General features: G+C 44.9%; 1 protein-coding gene across 1 annotated transcript in view; it reads left to right on the top strand.

Moving 5' to 3' along the window:
• The first annotated feature begins 5,411 nt into the window (after positions 1-5,411).
• Positions 5,412-22,628, top strand: part of LOC120992222 (phospholipid-transporting ATPase IC-like) — a 92,322-nt gene continuing 75,105 nt past the window's right edge. Inside the window, exon 1 of the mRNA XM_040421057.1 lies at positions 5,412-5,443. The gene's annotated coding sequence lies outside the window, so the exon portion shown is untranslated. The remainder of the gene's footprint in view (positions 5,444-22,628) is intronic.

Here is a 22,628-nt window from a genome sequence, read left to right as displayed (position 1 = left end):
ATTCTGCGTTTTTCATGCAACGCAGGCCCCATAGAAGTGAATGGGGTTGCGTGAAAATCGCATGCATCCGCAAGCAAGTGCGGATGCGGTGCGATTTTCACGCACGGTTGCTAGGTGACTGTCTATACACTGTATTATTTTCCCTTATAACATGGTTATAAGGGAAAATAATAGCATTCTGATTACAGAATGCATAGTAGGTGATCGATTGAGGGTTAAAAAATAAAAAAAATTAACTCACCTTCTCCGTTTGTTCGCGTAGTTCTCCCGGTCTTCAGTTCTTTAAAAAGATGAACTATGGGCTAAAGGACCTTTGATGACGTAAGATCACATGCTCCAATCACATGGTCCATCACCGTGGTGATGGACCCTGTGATTGGAGCATGTGATCTGACGTCACCAAAGGTCCTTTAGCCCATAGTTCATCTTTTTAAAGAACTGAAGACCGGGAGAACTACGCGAACAAACGGAGAAGGTGAGTTAATTTTTTTTTATTTTTTAACCCTCAATCGATCACCTACTATGCATTCTGTAATCAGAATGCTATTATTTTCCCTTATAACCATGTTATAAGGGAAAATAATAACATCTACACAACACCGAACCCAAACCTGAACTTCTGTGAAGAAGTTCGGGTCTGGGTACCACAGTCGGTTTTTTATCACGCGCGTGCAAAACACATTGCACACGCGCGATAAAAACTGAACATCGGAACGCAATCGCAGTCAAAACTGACTGCAATTGCATTCCTACTCGCGCGGGTTTGCCGCAACACACCGGGACGCATCCGGAACTAATCCGGACACCCTCGTGTGAACCCAGCCTTACCAGTGGGGTACCTCAGGGATCTGTTCTGGGACCCATATTGTTTAATATCTATTAGCGAAATGGTAAAGTGATGACACAAAGATTTGTAACAGGGTTGATGTTCCTGGAGGGATACACCAAATGGAAAAGGATTTAGGAAAACTAGAGGAATGGTCAAAAATCTGGCAACTAAAATTTAATGTTGATAAGTGCAAGATAATGCACCTGGGGCGTAAAAACCCAAGAGCAGAATATAAAATCAGTGATACAGTCCTAACCTCAGTATCTGAGGAAAGGGATTTAGGGGTCATTATTTCAGAAGACTTAAAGGTAGGCAGACAGTGTCATAGAGCAGCAGGAAATGCTAGCAGAATGCTTGGGTGTATAGGGAGAGGCATTACCAGTAGAAAGAGGGAGGTGCTCATGCCGCTCTACAGAGCACTAGTGAGACCTCATTTGGAGTATTGTGCTCAGTACTGGAGACCATATCTCCAGAAGGATATTGATACTTTGGAGAGAGTTCAGAGAAGAGCTACTAAACTAGTACATGGATTGCAGGATAAAACTTACCAGGAAAGATTAAAGGACCTTAACATGTATAGCTTGGAAGAAAGAAGAGACAGAGGGGATATGATAGAAACTGCTAAATACATAAAGGGAATCAACAAGGTAAAAGAGGAGAGAATATTTAACAGAAGAAAAAATGCTACAAGAGGACATAGTTTTAAATTAGAGGGGCAAAGGTTTAAAAGTAATATCAGGAAGTATTACTTTACTGAGAGAGTAGTGGATGCATGGAATAGCCTTCCTGCAGAAGTGGTAGCTGCAAATACAGTGAAGGGGTTTAAGCATGCATGGGATAGGCATAAGGCTATCCTTCATATAAGATAGGGCCAGGGGCTATCCATAGTATTCAGTATATTGGGCAGACTAGATGGGCCAAATGGTTCTTATCTGCCGACACATTCTATGTTTCTATGTCCTTTATCTTGGGCGGCCGCCCGTTTCTCTCTTCTCATCTCTCATCAATACTGTTATTCTATTCATAGTCACCTATCTTTCCATCTGTTCCCATGATGTCATCTCCCATTCACAACTAATATGCAGTGAATCTTACCACTATCAGATCTGACGTGCGCAATGTTTCCATTGATGGTAGAGACACGGACTCGTGATACTTTGTGACGTGATTCCGTGCTGACATTATCATCACGTGATTGCGGCCCGCGATCACGTGGTACAATGCAGATCACATGATTTCCAAGCGCTGTTTGGCGCGACCGCGGCTCACTTCCTGAGTAACACAGATGATGCAAAGTAAGATAATCATTTTATGTGTGGTGATTGGTTTGCTGGTGTATTTAAGGCTACTTTCACACCTGCGTTCGGGTGTCCGCTTGTGAGTTCCGTTTGAAGGGGCTCACAAGCGGCCCCGAACGCATCCGTACTGCCCTAATGCATTCTGAGTGGACGCGGATCCGCTCAGAATGCATCAGTCTGCCAGCGCTCAGCCTCCGCTCCGCTCAGCAGGCGGACACCTGAACGCTGCTTGCAGCGTTCGGGTGTCCGCCTGGCCGTGCGGAGGCGAGCGGATCCGTCCAGACTTACAATGTAAGTCAATGGGGACGGATCCGTTTGAAGATGACACAATATGGCTCAATCTTCAAACGGATCCGTCCCCCATTGACTTTCAATGTAAAGTCTGGACGGATCCGCTCAGGCTACTTTCACACTTAGAAATTTTTCTAAGTTATAATGCAGACGGATCCGTTCTGAACGGATGCAAACGTCTGCATTATAGGAGCGGATCCGCTCCGAACGCTAGTGTGAAAGTAGCCTAAGCTGTGTCCCCCAGTGATGACGCCACCCCCAGACGAAGGTTCGCCGAAACGCGCGTCGGGGTTGATGCCATCCTGGAGGAGGCACAGCATGGGTAACCGTTCAAAGTCCTTTTGATTGTGAATGAACATGTTTTTGCACTTTATCCTCTATCATATTATATAGATGGACTGATCTATGGACGTAGTATCCGCTGTGTTTATCCTCCAGATGATGTCGTTTTTTTCCCTGCACCCATGTTCTTTTTAATCATGTTTTTGTAATATGTGTAATCATGTAATAAAATGACATTCATTCATAGGCGGTCTGGTAGTCATTTATAGGCTGTGTCTCTGGAGTTAGCTGTTTTTCTAATCCTGGGTGTGTCCGTGTGTGTTTTGCGGACCGCACATCGCCGGCACTTAATAGAAAATGCCTAATCTTGTCCGCAATTGCGGACAAGAATAGAACATGTTCTATATTTTTCGGGATCGGAATTGCGGACCCGGAAGTGCGGATCCGCAATTCCAGATCCGGGCAGCACATCGTGCTGCCCCATAGAAATGAATGAGTCCGCAATTCCGTTCCGCAAAATGCGGAACGAAATTGCGGACATGTGAATGGACCCTTAAAGGGGTATTCCGTTTATATGATGTTATCCACTATCCACAGGATAGGAGATAACTATTAGATTGTGGTGGTCTTACTCCATCTCCCAGAGAAATGAATGAAGTGGCTGGGCTACCTGCCCGGCTACTCCATTCATTTTCGGGGGCTCCACAGGGTATGGGGTCCCCATTCTTGTCATTGATGGGGGTCCCCACTGATCTAATCAGAATTTTAAACCGGAATACCCCTTTAATATAATGGCAATCGCTCTAGGGAGATGTGTGTGCAAATGGGCCCGCTAGGTCCTGCTCCCTCATAAGAAAACATGGGAACCTGTTAGGTTATGTTCACACAATAGATTTGTGTGCTGTGCTGTCCACATCTTTTGTGGCCCAATTGAGATGAAGGGGTCCGCATCCGATCCACAAAAAACCCGGATAGAATGCGGACCAAAACTATGGTTGTAAGGCCTTGCACCTCTGACTGCAAGCCCCAAATGTCTGCCATTAATTGGATCATGATCAGAAAAAACTGAAACACTGAATGAATTTGCAGACAAAACCGATTGAACTTAGGGCACTTTCACACTTGCGGCAGGACGGATCCGACAGGCTGTTCACCATGTCGGATCCGTCCTTCCGCTATTTCACCGTGCCGCCGGACCGCCGCTCCGTCCCCATTGACTATAATGGGAACGGGGGCGGAGCTCCGGCGCAGCACGGCGGTGCACGGCGAAAGCCGCCGGACTAAAAATTCCTGCATGTCCGACTTTTTCATCGACAGGAGCGATGAATGCAATAAATGCGCCTAATTTATGACGAGGCACGTGCCGTTTTGGCGGAACCTTCTATTGGAAATTTTATGCCCAGCCCAATTTTTTCTATGTAATTACTGTATACTGTATATGCCATACGGAAAAACGGAACGGTAAAAAGGAATGAAAATGGAAACAAAAAAAACGGAACAACGGATCCATGAAAAACGGACTGCAAAACACTGAAAAAGCCATACGGTCATGTGCAATAGGCCTAATAAATCTGCCCCATAATATATCAGAGACTGACCTGCCCTGTTGAATTCTCTATCATAATCAAAACTCTTTGTTAGGCCCCTTTCACACGACCGGATGGCTTTTTCAGTGTTTTGCGGTCCGTTTTTCATGGATCCGTTGTTCCGTTTTTTGTTTCCGTTGTGTTTCTGTTCCGTTTTTCCGTATGGCATATACAGTATACAGTAATTACATAGAAAAAATTGGGCTGGGCATAAAATTTTCAATAGATGGTTCTGCAAAAACGGAACGGACACGGAAGACATACGGATGTCATTTCCGTATGTGTTCCATTTTTTTTGCGAACCCATTCACTTGAATGGAGCCACGGAACGTGATTTGCGGGCAATAATAGGACATGCTTTATCTTTCAACGGAAATACGGAAATGGAATGCATAGGCAGTACATTCCGTTTTTTTTTTTCAGAACCATTGAATTTAATGGTTCCGTATACGGAACGCAAAAAACGGAAAAAAAAAGGTTCGTGTGCAGGAGGCCTTAGAAACGTCCAGGCGGTTTTCATTTTGGCGTATGGTCGGATATATCTGTAATGCCGGTGGTCCATCTGATGGACGGTTTCCACCTTGTGTCTATGGCCAGATGTATTTCCCCTGCTACAATACAGGCATGGGTTGTATTGCTCAGAGGTCTGTACGGTGTTCGGACATAACTATGGCGTGTAGGTGCTATTTATTTTCAGGGACTCGGAATTTGCCTGCCGGAATTCTTATTTGTCCTCCTTTTTATTTGACTGAGTAATTTTGTAACCTGAGCACATTCAAATGGCAGGAGGAGGAGGAGGAGGGGAGAGGAGGCAGGGCTGTGGTCACTGAGGATGAAGGAGGGCTAATTAGCATCAGGACCCCAGGCTTCCCCTTACCTGAGGTCACATGACCTGGGCCAGACCCTCCCAGGACCCTCCATGCTTCTCCTGGAGGTGAGCACCCTCTCTGTGTGAACATTTCCATGTACTGAGCAGCAGGCAGCAGCTAAAAGTTGTCAAACTTGTTTGTCAGGTGTGTGACACCACAAGCAGGAAGCCATTTGTGAGGATGGACTGAGAGCTGAGTCCAGGTGTACAAAGCAGCTCTGGGATTTAGCATTGGAGGAGCCCTCCCAAAACTGCAGGAGACCTCACCAGGGAGGCAGGCCAGGAACCGGTGAGTGGGGTCATGTAGGTCCCAGGTGGAGGTGATCACTGGAGGGTGAGACTTACCTGCCCTCTGTCTACACAACTCTTTGTATCTCAGGAGTCTGGAAGTGGGACCCAGTGTTGATACATTGTAGCCAAGTAGTAGTTGGTGGATACATTGTATGGATGGAGATGGGTAGATACATTAATTGTACAGCTCAGGTGTTTGTTCTTAGATTGGGGGTTAGGAGGTTACATTGTATATATTGATGGGAGGGGGGATGATACATTGTATACATAGGTGATGTGTGGATACATTGTATAGACTGCCACACATTTAGTTTTTTTATACCAAAATCGGATGTGGATCATAAAAAGACAAAAAGTATTAAGGACAGATTTGACTTCTCCTCTTTTTGGAATCCACTCCTTGTTTTGGCTTCAAAAACCTGAAAAGGTAGCGGCATCTAAAATCTGGCCAAGATGTGGATTTATTGATTGTGAGGTTTTGTCGATACCGGGAATAAAGGCTGATACATTGTATAGATCAGGAGCCGTGTGGATACACTGTAGAGATGGCGGTTTAGGTGGAGACCTTGTACAGCTCGGGTGTGAAGGGGGGACGTTACTGTAGGCTGATAATACCTTGTATATAGTAGTGGTTGATACATTGTATAGATCAGGTGGAGCATAGGCTACATAGTATATGTGTATATGGGATAATATTACATGGTATAAATGGAAATTGTAGCGTATACAGTGTAAACCTTTAGGGTGGATTGTCCTATCAAGGGGTTAGGTTGAGACATACAGGGGCAGATACATGAAGAGTAGTGTTGAGCGAACTTCTGTTTTAAGTTCGGCGTCTAAAGTTCGGCTTCCGGTTAGCGGAGGATCCCGATATGGATTCCGAATTCCGTTGTGGTCCGTGGTAGCGGAATCAATAATGGCCGATTATTGATTCCGCTACCACGGACCACAACGGAATAAGGGATCCTCCGCTAACCGGAAGCCGAACTTAAAACAGAAGTTCGCTCAACACTAATGAAGAGGTTTATTTTGCAACAAAATATTGTGCCCACGCCATTTTTTAATTTGCGCCAAATGTATCATTTGGATTGTCTGTCCGAATCTGTGAGATTTGCTTTAGAGAGTGGTGAAGGGAAGATTCATCGCACTGCACTTGATACTATCAGGATATTACGCCGCTTTTTATGCCCCCCTTCCTTGTCCAGAACATGCGCCAAAAACTAAGACTGCACCAAAACAAGGCGCGAAGCAGGTGCAGACAAAAATCTGGGGCAAAAGTTGTCTAAAAAGAAAAAAAAACTTGCGTCTTGCATGTTGTGAATGAAAGAAGACTGTGGAGCATTCACTTGAGATATTTCTGCCACTCATTCCGGTTCAAATCAAGACACAATCCCGGGGCAGCGAGATGGATACATCCGCCCCACAGTGTACAGATTGGGAGAATTATCTGATACATTGTAAGGCCTCATGCACACGACCGTATGTTTCATCCGTGTGCTATCCACATCTTTTTTTGAGGGTAGCACACTGACCCATTCATTTCTTTGAGGCCCATGCACGCGCCCGGCCTACTCTGGTCTGCATTGTGTCCGAGAATAGTCCTTTCTGTTGATGGTCGTGAGAAAAATGTGCATGGAAGGTTCCTGTATGTTGCAGATCTATCGTTTGCAGTCCAAAATAAGGACTATAACTGGATGCTCAGATTAGAGCGATGGCCTATACAAAGTATAGGTGAGGTGGCGAATAGTCATTGTATGTATATATTGATACAATGTATACACGAGGGACAGAGGCTGATACATTGTATATTGCACCAGTTTGGCATATAACTGTCTATTTAGTGATCAAACGACAGCTTGTATCCAGAGCTCAGTAATGTGGATACAGTGTAATACATTTATAGAACCATTTCATATTATGACTTGTATATCATCCAAATGAAGGTGTTCCTGGATATGGTGCTCTATGGAGAGCTGATATGTGATTTCTGTCATTGGGAAGGATTGTGTCAAGTGGTTTTGCCGTATGTATCCATAGAGACGTTTTTATAGACTGTTCACTAGGCTTTAGACACTTTATAATGGTTTTACAGAGGTGAGGTGGCCTCTGATTCATCACTGTACGACATCACAATCCTAGATGATGGACTCTGGTCAGGCCTCTTTCATACGTCAGGGAATCATGGTGTGATGTCCATGGTCTCCACAGAAAGCATACGCACCCATTGACTTTAATGTGTGTGGTTTTCCACGGAGCGTGGTGATGCCACAGAAGCATGCCCAATTTTTGTCCATGATTATGGATGTTATAGTCCATGAAAATCAAGGACACAGCACGGATGCCGTCCGTGGTTTTCCCGTATCGTTGCTGGTTTATGCTTTGGAAATTAATTCTCAAGCTAGCAGTGTCCGTGGAATACAGGTGATACATGGAGAGCAAAAAAACGGACACACCGACTAACCACTGACTATCAGATGTGACTACTTCAACGCCCAGCATATCCTGGCAGCCTCTGGTCGCCAGAGCATGCTGGGGGTTATGGTTTTGTAAAGGCTAGAGAGTCTCAGTTTGGAGACCCAATTTTTTGTAACTAGCCACAAGCAACCGCAAAAAAAGTTACAATTTTTTACAAACCAAAACAGAAAACATCTCAGAAAGTTTGGCATCAGCAGCAAAAGTCTTCTTGATCTATAGGAAAATACTTTTATCCTGAATTTGTATACATTAGCAGACTTCTTGTAATGAAGGTCAGAAAATATCTATCTGGTTGGGGGAAGATTTAGACCAATTTTGGAATTTCTATTCAATGAATGAATTATCTCATATATTGATGGATGTGATGGAAATTATGAATGAGGCCTGGATGGAAATTATTAAAGGGGTTGTGCCTCAAAAAATATTTAACTTTTTTTCAAACCAGCCCCTGGATCTGAATACTTTTGTGATTACATGTAATTAAAAATTTAGCATAGCCACTGAGCTATTCAATAAAAGCTATCTGTATAGCGCCACCTGCTGTTTGTTCTTTTCCTTATTTCTTCTCCACCTCACTGAGGTGGTCGGACGCGCTAAGTTGTGTTAGAAGCTCTGGCAATTATAAGGAAAAAGCTGCAGCAGAAAGGACACGACTCCTGAGCGGTCAGCTTGATATAAATCTAGCAGAGCAATGAATGAGGAGATCTTTGGATCCATGTGAGGTACAGGGCTGGGTCTGGATTTGTTAGAAAGGTATTGTCATGTACTATGTGATGTCTGGTTTTCATTTTTTTACATCAATCATGGGATTACCTCTTTAATTGAGTATTAATGAGGTCACTGGCTCGGCCCTCAGTTACCCGGGGAAGGGGGCTCAGGTATTTGCTCGTATGTACATCTTCTCTTTGAAGATTTTATCTCTTCAGGATTTTTTTTTTTTTCAGCACAAGTCAAAATGATATTATTTACATAAAACAAACCCGAGCCATGTGTCTGTGCCAAATCTAAAGCTGGATCTCGCGTTGGCTCCTGGACCTGATACCACAACCCATCTGTAGGGGCGACCATTTCTAGTACTGCAGCTTTTCCCATTCAAGTGGCATAAAACCAGGTCAGCAAGTTGTGGTGAACCCCTTGAAGGGCAGAGTCTATGACCCAATTTCTGTAATTGTTCAGATCACGTGGTCATTTCTTTGAATGTGTGCTGTGAAGGAAATGAAGCATCCAGTAAGGCCTATTGCACATGACCGTATGGCTTTTTCAGTGTTTTGCGGTCCGTTTTTCATGGATCCGTTGTTCCGTTTTTTGTTTCCGTTGTGTTTCCGTTTCTGTTCCGTTTTTCCGTTCCGTTTTTCCGTATGGCATATACAGTAATTACATAGATAAAATTGGGCTGGGCATAACATTTTCAATAGATGGTTCAGCAAAAAACGGAACAGAAACGGAAGACATACGGATGCATTTCCGTATGTGTTCCGTTTTCTTTGCGGACCCATTGACTTGAATGGAGCCACGGAACGTGATTTGCGGGCAATAATAGGACATGTTCTATGTTAAAACGGAACGGAAAAACGGAAATACGGAAATGGAATGCATACGGAGTACATTCCGTTTTTTTTTGCGGAACCATTGAAATGAATGGTTCCGTATACGGAACACAAAAAACGGCCAGTAAACGGGGGGAAAAAACGGCCGTGTGCAGGAGGCCTAAGGCAGAGGTCACATCTCGATCCTGCAGGCTGTTCCGGCACAGGGCAGACTTGCCAGATCCTCTACTTCACCACCGGATCCCCATTGACTGCAATTGGGCCCGGTCGGGCAAGGTACGGACAGACAACAACCATTGCATGCCACGTTTTTTTTTGTCTGACCGACAGCCGGCATTGGCGCCGGATCTCCTAAACAGAGATGTAACCACGGCCTTGGTTGGATTTTAACCTGCTTAATTCCTTCCTCCCGTATGCACTTGGGGCTTATTGACGGCACGCTCCGCATTACGTGGAGAAGCGCTGACGTCATGCGACACGGGATCATCCCAGGTATGTGCTGAACACACAGTGTGCCAAGCCGGGGCACTGTGACCAGGTAGTGTCCCCACTTTGGGATGTGGTTAGCGTCGTTACATTTACGCTACCATCCCTAATACAGAGCAGGGACTATGACTTGGTCCCTCCTGTAACACTTTTTTTGTGCAGGGTTATGTACATCTTTATTTGCCAACCGCTATTGGGGCATGTGATATGCGTGACTGTACGCAATTTGCTCCTTAGTGTTTATCTTTACATGGGACACTCTAGCCTCGTATTCCCTGATGAATCTGGGGCTACAATTGGATGAAACGCGTCGGGACACTATACCAATACATGTATATTGGTGGCACATTTTTTGGTGTAATTTTTGTTTTGGCACCACTCCTGGACAGTGCCCATATCCTGCCAGTTATATGGACTGATGTGATGACAGATGAAAAAGCAAGGCACGGCCTCAATAGGACAGAGCCACTGCACACCTATCCAGATTTAAAGCCACGTCCATACGCTGTTGAACCATTGGACCTGTAAGAACCATCTATTATTTTACTAGTCCACCCTATATATATATTTTTTTCCGTCTGTAGCTTGTTTTTGGCGTGGCAAGTTGTAGTTTTTTTTTTATGGCACCATTTGGAAGTACACATAGCTTACTGGTTAACTTTTATTAACGCGGCGGTGGTAATGACACTGAGTTTTTACACTGTAAATTTAGCAACATTTGCTTTGCAACATAAATGACATGTTAACTTTATTCTCTGGGTCAGTACGATTACAGCAATACCAAATGTATATATTTTACTACTTTTGCACAATAAAAACAGTTGTGGTTGTTTTTTTTTGTTTTTTTTTGTGGTTGTTTTTGCCTCGCCACATCCCAAGACCCAAAACTTTTATTTTTCTTTCTAGGAAGCGGTGTGAACGCCATAACGCATGGTGCGTTTTAACAAACTCTAAAAAAATAAATAAATAAATGCACATCTCAAAAGTGTCATGAAAAAAAAAAGCACTTTTCTACAGTGAATTTCATGATTCACTATAGATTTTAAATTAGCATTTTGTGCATTAAAAAAAAGTGAAATAAGGCTAAAAAAAACTGCAAAAATGTCAAAGAACACTGTAAAACCTTTATCAAAGGGGTTGTCCTATTTATCAGTAAGATGTGCCATAAATGTCTGATCGAAGGTGTGGGTTCCATATTCGGGACCCGCTATCTCAACAATAGGGCCCTGGGCGTGGTGTGCACACGAGGCACCATCTTTTTTCAATGCTATGGAACATCCAAAAATAGCTGAGCGACTGTAAAGGCCACTTACTGTATGTGTCTGTATATACAGTAGTATTTGCAATATCTGACTACAATTTGGATCAAATAGTTTTTTCCCAAAACTCAACTATGTTGACCTAAGTTTGGTTCAATAAAAACATGGGGGTCTGCGTCTCAAAGCTGCCCTGATTTGACCACTGACTTGGTGTTGAACCCACCTGACCTGGGTATTAACACAAGTCATTGGGAAAATCAATAATTGGAGAACCTGCTTGCTGATGGTTTCCTTTTTAGATTCTTTTTTTTTCACACTGCATGGAGAGAGAAAAACAAAAAGAACAGTTATTTTATTTATTGTTTTTATAAAGTTTTTTTTGTTCAGTTTTAGGCTCCATTCACACCTGTGTTAGGTCCATTGTTCTGTTATAGGAGCAGAACAAAAAGAAAGGAAGCACCATGGCATTCATAGCATGACAGACAAGAATAGCACCCTATCCACTTGAATAGAATTTATTAGGTTTTCCATCATGGTGGAATTTCCTTACAGAAACGCCAATGCCGATGTTGCATGGAGCCTTAGAAAACTAATTTTCACACACCCTTTTTGAGGGAATTATGATTAATGGGGGGTCATCTGTTCAGGAGCCTCATCTTTTGGCCACAGTGGAGAATGTTTATGGAAAGCATCTCTTGCTCTGGAGGACTTGTCCTGTATTACATAGACAGCCCATTGGTATGAATGGACGCCGTGTAATACTTAATTTCTCCTGTAGAGGTGCTGCAGGAAAATTAAACACTGCCAGGGTTATCCACAGATTACAGCTGATCGCTGGAGATCTCAACAGGAGTGGGCAATATGTGAACAGCCGACCTTTCTAAGGAGTAGGGGCTGCCCAAAGAGGAGAACCCCTTTAATGCAATGTTCTTTAAGAGTGGGAATTCCCATTTGTTACATGTAATATAGCATGCAATGTCTGTGATGGGCCCTTGCTGTATCTCTGTGTCAGAGTTAGTTAGTTAGTCCTCTCTTTGAATCCTTGAGATCTCAATGCGACGGACTCGACAGCGGCAAGGGGTCCCTTTTAGTGAAAGTTTGTCGTGATGCCAGTTGCAGAGAAGCAACAAGGGCACAGGGCCCCTTTTAGTGATGTAGTAGATGGTGCCCAGGTGTAGGAATGCCAGGACCACAGGCGCCATCGTCCGAAGCAGAGCAAATAGGGGGAATAATTGAGGGATTTGAAGAAATAAATGGAGTCCAGACCTTGTGATGAAGTTGATAACCGCTTTTACTTTTAATAAACGTTCTTCCAAACAGTTTACAGGCTTCGTCTTGGTTTTCAGAAGGCTTTGGCAGGCAAACTCCTCTCTACTACGTCTGTTGCTCTCTGGCTCTGCTGTGCTATAAGGCTGGCTATAGAACTCTGCTTCTTCCTTAGGCTACATGCACACGAACGTTGTTTGTTTCCATGGCCGTTTCATTTTTTATTTTTTTGCGGATAGGATGCAGACCCATTCATTTCAATGGGGCCGCAAAAAATGCAGACAGCACACCGTGTGCTATCCGCATCCGTATGTCCGTTCTGTAGCCCCACAAAAAAATATAACATGTCCTATACTTGTCCGTTTAGGGCATTGTTACAATGGATCCGGGGAAAAAACGGAGGGCATACGGATTTCAGCAGTTTTTTTTTTTTTTTTTGCGGAGTCGCAATTTGCGGCCCGCAAAATGCATACGGTCGTGTGCATGTAGCCTTGTGCTGTACTTCACTTTCTGTGGTCTGTCTCTATTTTTGTCCAGGGAAATTTTACTCCTGGTTTCAGAGGCTTTTTGCTGTGGCCTCTAGATCCAGCTGAGCTCAAGGTGCTCCAGCTGGTCTAGGCAAGGCCAAGCGGGACTGGCTCCTGCTGCACACCCTCCCTTGGCAAGGGGTCAACCACCACTAATTCTAACTAGTACCCACCCTTTCTACAGCAAGTGGGACACGCCCACCACACCACAGAGGTTAGAATGGAAGGAAAAGCTCCTCTCTCTGTAAGATAGCTCTGCCACCTGCTGGTGAACCAGGCATATTACACTTGAACACAAACAGTTGCAAAATAATTGATGCACATTGTATAAGACCTGGAAATAAGTACACAGAATGACATGAGGTTAGCACATTAGAGATAGTAGCAGGGTGCATAAGTGGTAATGCACCTCTGGGGCGTTACATCTATAAGGCTGCCTACACGCAATGCAGATTACGTGCAGTTTTTCTGTGCGGATTCTTATGCGGAAAAGCCGCTGTGCAATACAGCACTAGCTAAGTATGAGATCAGACAAATTTCATGTACACTTTGTTTTTCTGTTTTTTGCTTTTTAAATCCGCAGCATGTCAATTGTCAAATGCAAAGGTGAAACTGCATCAAATCCGCATCAAAAACAGCAACTAATGTGTGTTTTTTGGTGCAGATTTAGTGCACAAACACAAAGAAATCCGCTCAGAAAATTGTACCTGGAAATTAATGTGGAATACATGCGGTTCTTCTGCGTAGATTCCCGTGCAGAAAAACCACAGGTGCCAGCAAAGTGTATGACATGAGGTGCACAAATCTCCTGTACACGTTGCAAATTGTTCCTGACGTGCATTGCAGACTTCCAAATCCGCAGCATGTGAATTATGTTTGTGGTTTTCGCTGCTGATTTAACTTGTTTCCAATGAAGGGTGAAATCTGCAAAAAACGGCTTCAAATCCGCACCAAAAAACGTTGTTAGAAATTGTGTATTTTTGTGCAGATATGTTGCAGAAAAGCATATAAATCCACGTGGAAATTCGTTCCGATCTTATGTGCGTTCACCCGCACTCGAGTGCCGGCAGCCGAACACAGAAGTGCAGAGACCTTGTGTGCTACTGCCACGGGCTCCATGTACGCGGCTCTGCCGTATACTAATGTCAGTGCCAAGTTTCTTAACTCTTTTAGTTTCTGCATAGCTATACAGAGGTTATTTCTCCAGGACGTGACCCAGCATGTGCCAGCAAGCGCAGAGGATGCCGACATCATTCCTGTGGAGTAGACTGTCCGCAGCTGAGCACACCAAAGCAAACAAAAAGTAATAAGAGCCCAGAATTTTTGTTGGGCAGGTCTGTACAAAATTCAGTCGTGCGTGACTTATCGGGTGCAAGTTTATCTGCAATTTTTGTAAGTGGAATACATAGCTTGAAAAAGGACACTGGTCCATTTGAGTAAAACCTTTTTCAGATCAATTCCAGCATTAATTGTAACTCTCTGAAAATGGCACATGCAGACCACACGACTGCTATGGGGCTGACGATTCTGAGCTGAGCGGGCACCATAACTGCCAAGGGCCTTGCTGATTTACACGGCAGACACCCATTGGCACAGTCTGTAACTGGCGTTGTCAGTTGTGACCACAGAATCTGAGCAGACAGTTACCAGGAGCGCCAAAAGATTGCGGGAATCTGGGGCCTTCTGAAGGCTCTGTAGCCGGCCGTAGAAAATTTCCTATCGAGCACTGCCAGCGGGAGGGCTTGATGGGAATGCTCAGATTTTTCCATAGATTGCAATGGTAAATCATGACCAACATCCTCGCAGACACCCAGCATATAGATTAGGCATGACCTGTTTTGCATGCATCCATGCTGGTTATCAGTTATTAATTTATTCAATTTTTCAGTTATTTCTATACTTATGCAGCTCATCTCCTAGAATACATTACAATATTTTACATGTCATACTTACCGGTAGTTACACGGTTCCATCAATTTACCTTTCTTAAATTGAATCTGTCACCAGGAAACCGTGGCGGATCCAGAGCCTGGTCTCGGGAGGGGCACTTCCAGATTATTTTCTGTCCGCCGCCACAGAACAAGGGTGCTTATAGAACAGACTACACAGTGTAGAGGTATACTGTATATTGTGTGGCACAGTGTATCGGTATACTGTATATTGTGTGGCACAGTGTATCGGTATACTGTATATTGTGTGGCACAGTGTATCGGTATACTGTATATTGTGTGGCACAGTGTAGCGGTATACTGTGTAGCGGTATACTGTATATTGTGTGGCACAGTGTAGCGGTATACTGTATATTGTGTGGCACAGTGTAGCGGTATACTGTATATTGTGTGGCACAGTGTAGCGGTATACTGTATATTGTGTGGCAGTGTAGCGGTATACTGTATATTGTGTGGCACAGTGTAGCGGTATACTGTATATTGTGTGGCACAGTGTAGCGGTATACTGTATATTGTGTGGCACAGTGTATGCTATATGTGTATAACAAACATATTTCACATGAAAAGTTACAATTACTTGGCTTGGCCCTTGGGGATCTCGGTCACCATTTCAACACTTGGCCGGGGGCTCGGCGGAGATGATGCTGTGTTTTATCCTAATGAGAAAGATTTCATAATAAGGATTTGGAGAAAGGGCAGAGGGATAGCAGAGCAGGGAGAGGCTGGTGCTGCTACTAGGGGGTCACACCATGGGGGAGTAATAAAGCCCACCATAATGCCTCCCCAGTAGAAATAATTCTCCTTTATAATGTGACAGTGCAAAAAATACCCCCTTGTAATGCCCCATAGTGCCCCCATAATGTGCCAGTATAAAATACCCCTATATAGTGCTCCCAGTAAATGCCTCCATAGTGCTCCTCTCCCCGCTTCCTCCTAGTGCCCCCCATAATGTACCAATATAAAATGCCCCATATGTAGTGCCCCAGTAGATGCCCTCAGTGTCCCCCATAATTTGCAAGTATAAAATACCCCCTCTTAGTGCCTCCCGTAGATGACCCCATAGTACCCACCATAATGTGTCCCGATATAAAATTCTACTGTACAGAGCCCCCCATATAAAATACCCCTTCTTTGTGGCCTCAGTAGATGCCCCTATAGTTCCCCCAATAATGTGCCAGAAATAAGAGCCCCCCATCATGTGCCAGTAATACCAGGCCCCCCCGTCATGTGCCAGTAATACCAGGCCCCCCGTCATGTGCCAGTAATACCGGCCCCCCCCGTCATGTGCCAGTAATACCAGCCCCCCCCGTCATGTGCCAGTAATACCAGCCCCCCCCGTCATGTGCCAGTAATACCAGCCCCCCCCGTCATGTGCCAGTAATACCAGCCCCCCCCGTCATGTGCCAGTAATACCAGCCCCCCCCCGTCATGTGCCAGTAATACCAGGCCCCCCCCCCGTCATGTGCCAGTAATACCAGGCCCCCCCCGTCATGTGCCAGTAATACCAGGGCCCCCCCCGTCATGTGCCAGTAATACCAGGCCCCCCCCCCGTCATGTGCCAGTAATACCAGGCCCCCCCCCGTCATGTGCCAGTAATACCAGGCCCCCCCCCCCCCCCCCCGTCATGTGCCAGTAATACCAGGCCCCCTGGTAAAAATTAAACACTTAACTCTGTCAGCGATGCGAGGCAGGCCTGTGTCCCGGGCTGTACGGCTCAGGAGGCGCGATGACGTCATCGCGCCACCTGCGCCGGCCTCTGATAGGCTGCCGGACTAGTGCCTGCAGCCTATCAGAGGAAGGGAAAGGGACACGCCTCTCCCTCCGCCGCCTCAGCTCAGTCACCTGAGGACGGCGATACAGATGACTATGGAGATGAGCGCTTGCACAATGGAAGCGCTCATCTCCCTGTGCCCCGCCGCTGCCGCCCCCCCGGATCCGCCAGTGCCATGAAATTAACGGTTAGGCCTCATGCACACAACCGTATGTATTTTGCAGTCCGCAAAAAATGGATCCGCAAAAAATACAGATGACGTCAGTGTACAACGAAACAGCTGATCCCTAATAGAACAGCAGTATCCTTGTCCGTAATGCGGATAATAATAGGACATGTTCTTCTTTTTTTTTTTTTTCGGAAGAGAAATACGGACATACGGAAACGGCATGCACACGGAGTAACTTCTGTTTTTGTTTTTTTTGCGGACCCATTGAAATGAAAGGTTCCGTATACAGTCCACAAAAAACGGCCTTAAACCGAGGCCAGGTCCAAACTACTCTGTACCCTTGCCCCTCCTCCAGGAAGCTGGAGGTGCATAGAGTGGTTTGGGTTTGCCAACGGTGCACTTGACTGCTCATTTCCATATGGATTAAAAGTACTTCTCCAGAATTAATTGTTAAGGGCTCTTTGCACTACTTGATGTTCAGAAAGATTATCACTAACAAGTGTTTGTACGAACGCTCGTTAGCGATAACCTGCCTATGTAAAGGTGACGACAATTACTCAATGAACAAGCATAATGCTCGTTGTCGAATTGTAAGTCAAAAAAGGGACTTGCGACTATTTTAGTCATAAAAATAGTTGCAAGTCTTTTAAAGGGGTTCTCTGGGAATTAAGAAAATAAAATTTGCTGAAAATACTTAAATATTACAGTATTATAAATAAATATATTCCCAAATACCTTTCATTAGTTATAATGGCTCGTTTTGTCTGGGGAGCAATCATTAGGAGAAATAAAATGGCTGCCGTCCTAATCACACTGCAGGACAAGTTACTTCAGAACACTGAGCTAAATAGCTGCCTCATCCTCCTCTCTGCTCTACTTGTCAGGGATTATTATCCTGAATACAGCCGATAAGATCTTCAGCTGAATCTCTGTAGGAATGGAGTTCATGAGGAGACGAGAACTACAGAGAGGTGGTGGAGAGGTGGGTGATGAGCAGCAGCTCTTGTATGCAGTCCGCATTACTACAGTCCGTCCTGTCTGTCCTCTCTGTACTTCATGAGGAGACATGAACTTTTATTTCTACAAAGACTCGGCTGAAGATTTTATCATCTGTATTCAGGGTCATAGGGCAGAGAGGAGGATGAGGCAGATCTTTAGTTCAGTGTCCTGCTGTGTGATTAGGACAGGTTCTATGTGTACTAATAGGACGGCGGCCAATTTATTTCCCCTGATTGCTCCCCAGACAGAACAAACCATTATAACTAATGAAAGGTATTTGGGAATAAATTAATAATAAAGTAGTAATTATGTATTTTCATCTTCTTAATTCGCGGAGAACCCCTTTTTAATAAATGACCCCACCCTCCCTCCTTGTGTCAGATTTATCAGTGAATTACCTGGTGACAGATTCCTTTTAAATATTGGTACAACATCTGTCATCCTTCATGTTGTGGGACGGTTACCAGAGAGTCCAAGAAGATGACCTACAATGGTCTGTGAACTCAGTTCCCTCAGTACCCATGGATGTAAGCCGCCTGGGCCAGGGGCTTTATTAATATTTAATTTGATCAGCTGGACTTTTTCTCGTGTAAAGATTACAAAAAAAAAGGTGAAACTTGGTGCAGACTGTTCCGGAGAACCTTGTTCACTTTTCTACGCTCACTGCAGAAAAGCGATAACGTGGTAAAAATTTATCATGGCTTTTTCTCAAGTTTTCTGTCATTGGTCATGTTTTTGTGCAAGCATCATTTGCTCTTGGGTTTTTTTTTTTTGTTTTGTTTTTTGTTTTTGTTTTTTTTTGGGGGGGGGGGGGGTTACACAACGCACAAGCCACATATTAAAAAGTGGGTGGCGTTTACTGGGGCGTGTTCTCGATGGCCTGACATATTTACTGTAATTTATGACAGAAACTTTTGCCAAAATCCCCACAGCTCATAGCTGGAGCCGATTTTGATTTTCTGTCAGACGATGCATAAATGGGCCTTTCTCGAGCCAGATTGACACTGACAGATGATTTCTACATTCCTGTCCCTTCACAGAACTTGATTTCTACACATCCCAGCAGCTTGTCTGTCCTCCCCGTAGTCATTCTTCTTCAATCCAGCTTCCTCCTGCAGGACAAAAACATACAACCAGATTAAGTCAAGTTATTCCTAGCACTCTTAAAGTTAATACAATGCTTTGTGAGGTAAATATGCAGGGAGACCCGGAGGAGCCAGTGCTGAGGATGGGAGTAGTAGTGGCCCTAATGAGATATGTCCTGAACTAATGGCTAACAGCTAAAAGCTGACACTTGTGGATATAGGTGGCCACTGTGTAATGCAGGCTGTGTTTATTTTATTTTTTTTTGTTTTTTTTTTTAGTTGTCCTGGATGTAAACTAGGTGATGGGTGTCTGAGCCATAGTCCCTCACCTGCAGCAGGGTCTGGATAGCTATGTTTGCTGGTCACTCTACTGACTGACACTGCAGCTTTTGTAGAATATCTGTTTTGGGTTATTTTTTTGTCTTTGTTTGTTTTAAAATTGTTTTTATTGGTTTTACAGCAGTAGGATGTACAATCTTTGTTTGCCTATAAAGGCATAAGATCACGAATGCATCTGAAGTTGTACAGTCGTATGATAAAGTGCATATCACATAATAACAAATAAAAAGGAAGGGGGGGGACAATAACGTAGGAAGGTCTGAGGGGATGAAGTCTCTCTGGAGTAGTGGTCTCACAGATGAGTTGGTTCTCTGGTCCCTAAGGCCCTAGGAGCAAAAGCAATAGGACATGCTTCCTCAATACTCACAGTCCTAGAAAACACTCCCCCTCTTGACAGGAAATGGGACCAGTCCACTCGTACCAAGAGGGGAGGAATAGGATGGTTATTCCCATTCCTGATGCCATCCATGCCTCACTTGCTGGTGTACAGTGCGAACATTAAAATAACATTGCAAACCAAACATTTTTGGGTACTGGGGTACTGCAAATACATTAGCAGAAGCTCAACCTTACAAAATATTTTTGTAATATTTGGAATAAAGCAGTCTTGCTTTTGTAGTCTTGTACAAGCCCTTAGTCTAACAGTTACCATGTTGAAGAAGGAACCACCTGGACGAGTAGTCTTCTGTAGTCTTGTACAAGCCCCTTGTCTAACAGTTACCATGTTGAAGAATGAACCACCTGGGCGAGTAGTCTTTTGTAGTCTTGTACAAGCCCCTTGTCTAACAGTTACCATGTTGAAGAATGAACCACCTGGGCGAGTAGTCTTTTGTAGTCTTGTACAAGCCCCTTGTCTAACAGTTACCATGTTGAAGAATGAACCACCTGGGCGAGTAGTCTTTTGTAGTCTTGTACAAGCCCCTTGTCTAACAGTTACCATGTTGAAGAATGAACCACCTGGGCGAGTAGTCTTTTGTAGTCTTGTACAAGCCCCTTGTCTAACAGTTACCATGTTGAAGAATGAACCACCTGGACGAGTAGTCTTTTGTAGTCTTGTACAAGCCCTTTGTCTAACAGTTACCATGTTGATGAATGAACCACCTGGACGAGGGGTGAGGGCCACACTCTGAAACCTTGATCTTGGGAACCGGTAGCACTGGTCCCACCACTGTCCTGCATTTTTAGATCATGACGAATATTTAGCAGAACAGACACTTCATAAGAGCTGGCAGGTTCTGTGTTGAACATGGCGTCTGATCTGCAGGCTCTGCCCATGTATAACACACTAGGGGCAGCATGATGGCTCAGAGTCGGTGCCTTGCCGAGCTGGAGTCCTAGGTTCGGATCCAACCAAGGACAACATCTGCATGGAGTTCGTATGTTCTCCCCGTGTTTGTGTGGCGGGTTTCCTCCCACACCCCAAAGACACACTGATAGGTGAACTTAGATTGTGAGCTCTGCTGGCGACAGCGAGGGATGATAATATCAGTAAAGCGTTGCAGAATATGTCAGCGCTATATAAGGCTACTTTCACACTCGCGTTTGGTGCGGATCCGTCATGGATCTGCACAGACCGATCCGTTCAGATAATACAGCCGCATGCATCCGTTCATACTGGATCCCTTTGTATCATCTTTAACATGGCCAAAACGGATCCGTCTTGAACACCATTGAAAGTCAATTGGGGACTGATCCATTTTCTATTGTCAGTAAAAACGGATCCGTCCCCATTGACTTACATTGTGTGCCAGGACGGAACCGTTTGGCTCAGTTTCGTCAGACGGACAACAAAACGCTGCAGGCAGCCTCCAAAGTGGAATGGAGATGGAACGGAGGCAAACTGATGCATTCTGAGCGGATCCTTATCCATTCAGAATGCATTACGGGCCAAACGAAACCATTTTGGACCGCCTGTGAGAGCCCTGAACGGATCTCAAAAAACGGAAACCAAAACGCCAGTGTTAAAGTAGCTTAAATGAGCAATAAATAAAATGTTGGGTCATGAGTCAACTATGGGGCGTTGGCTGCTACCGATTTTCCTGGTTTGTCATTGTGTTTTTGTAATCAGATTTTTCTCCTGCAGCTGTAAACTGATGGCAAAAGCCTCATTATGCCTGCGATCCGGTGCGGCCTGCGATCACCTCGGGCACCAAACGCTGGGGAAAAGAAAAGCTAACGAGCCTGATTAATGCGGGGCACGTCATTAGCAGATGAATTATTTGCTAAGCCGTCTATTTAGTTGGAATAGGATGATGATTCGGTTTAGAAAATCCATTTTCAATCACCCTAGTAATTAATACAGGGTGAAATGATCTACAAAGATCTAGTGACTCCAAGGGGGGGGGGGGGGGATTCCGAAACTTAAAGGGGTATTCTTATCTGGGACATTGATAGCATATGGTTAGGATATGCAATCAATATCGGATAGCGGGACTTGCTCCTATCTCCAGAATGGGGCCCCATGAAGTTAAAAGGGTTATCCGATATCTAATATACCCCCCTCCCCACCCCCACACACAATGCCCGGGCCCCTTGTATGGATTATACTTACCTGTTCCCCGGGACCCGCATCGCTCTGAATCCCTGCACGGCCGCTGCTGCATCTGTCGCTCGGATCAAAACATCCGGCAACTGGGGGGAGCAGCCAATAGCAGGCCGTGACTGTGACCAGCGTCAAGGGGCCTCATCCCCATCGCAGCCTGCTATTGGCTGCTCCCCCCTCCTATCGCCGGAGGTTTTGATCTGAGCGGCAGCCAAGCAGGGATCTGGAATGATGAGGGGACCGGGTAAGTATAATCCATTCAAGGGGCCCGGGCATTGAGGGGATATTTTAGATATCAGATAACCCCTTTAAGGAGAGTGCACCACACATACGCTGCATGCTCTCCATTCACGGCTATGGCAGTTTCGAAAACAGCTGAGCATGGAATGGAACTAGCAAGCCCTGGAAGTGCGGCCACCTCTCCATTCACTGCACTGGGACTGATGGAAATAATGCCAAAGCTCTGCTATTTTCGGAATTCCCAAAGCGGAGAATGGAGGCTGGTTGCGCAGGCACAGCTGATCTCGCTTCACTTTGGTTACCGATTCTGGAGATAGGTATGGGTCCCACCTCTGGGGTCTGTACCTATCTAAGGGCTCATGCACACGAACATGTGCAAATAGCAGTCCGCAATGCACATGCACTGGCTGTGTGGCCGCCGTTTGCGGATTCGGACCCATTCACTTGAATGGGTCCGCGATCCGCAAGGTTCAGTCCCACCGCAAAAAAATAGAACATGTTCCATTTTTTTTTTTTACAATGCAGAAGC

This window comes from Bufo bufo, chromosome 2 (genome assembly GCF_905171765.1).
Source record: "Bufo bufo chromosome 2, aBufBuf1.1, whole genome shotgun sequence".
Lineage (NCBI taxonomy): Eukaryota > Metazoa > Chordata > Amphibia > Anura > Bufonidae > Bufo > Bufo bufo.
This window is presented reverse-complemented; position numbering and strand designations above follow the sequence as displayed.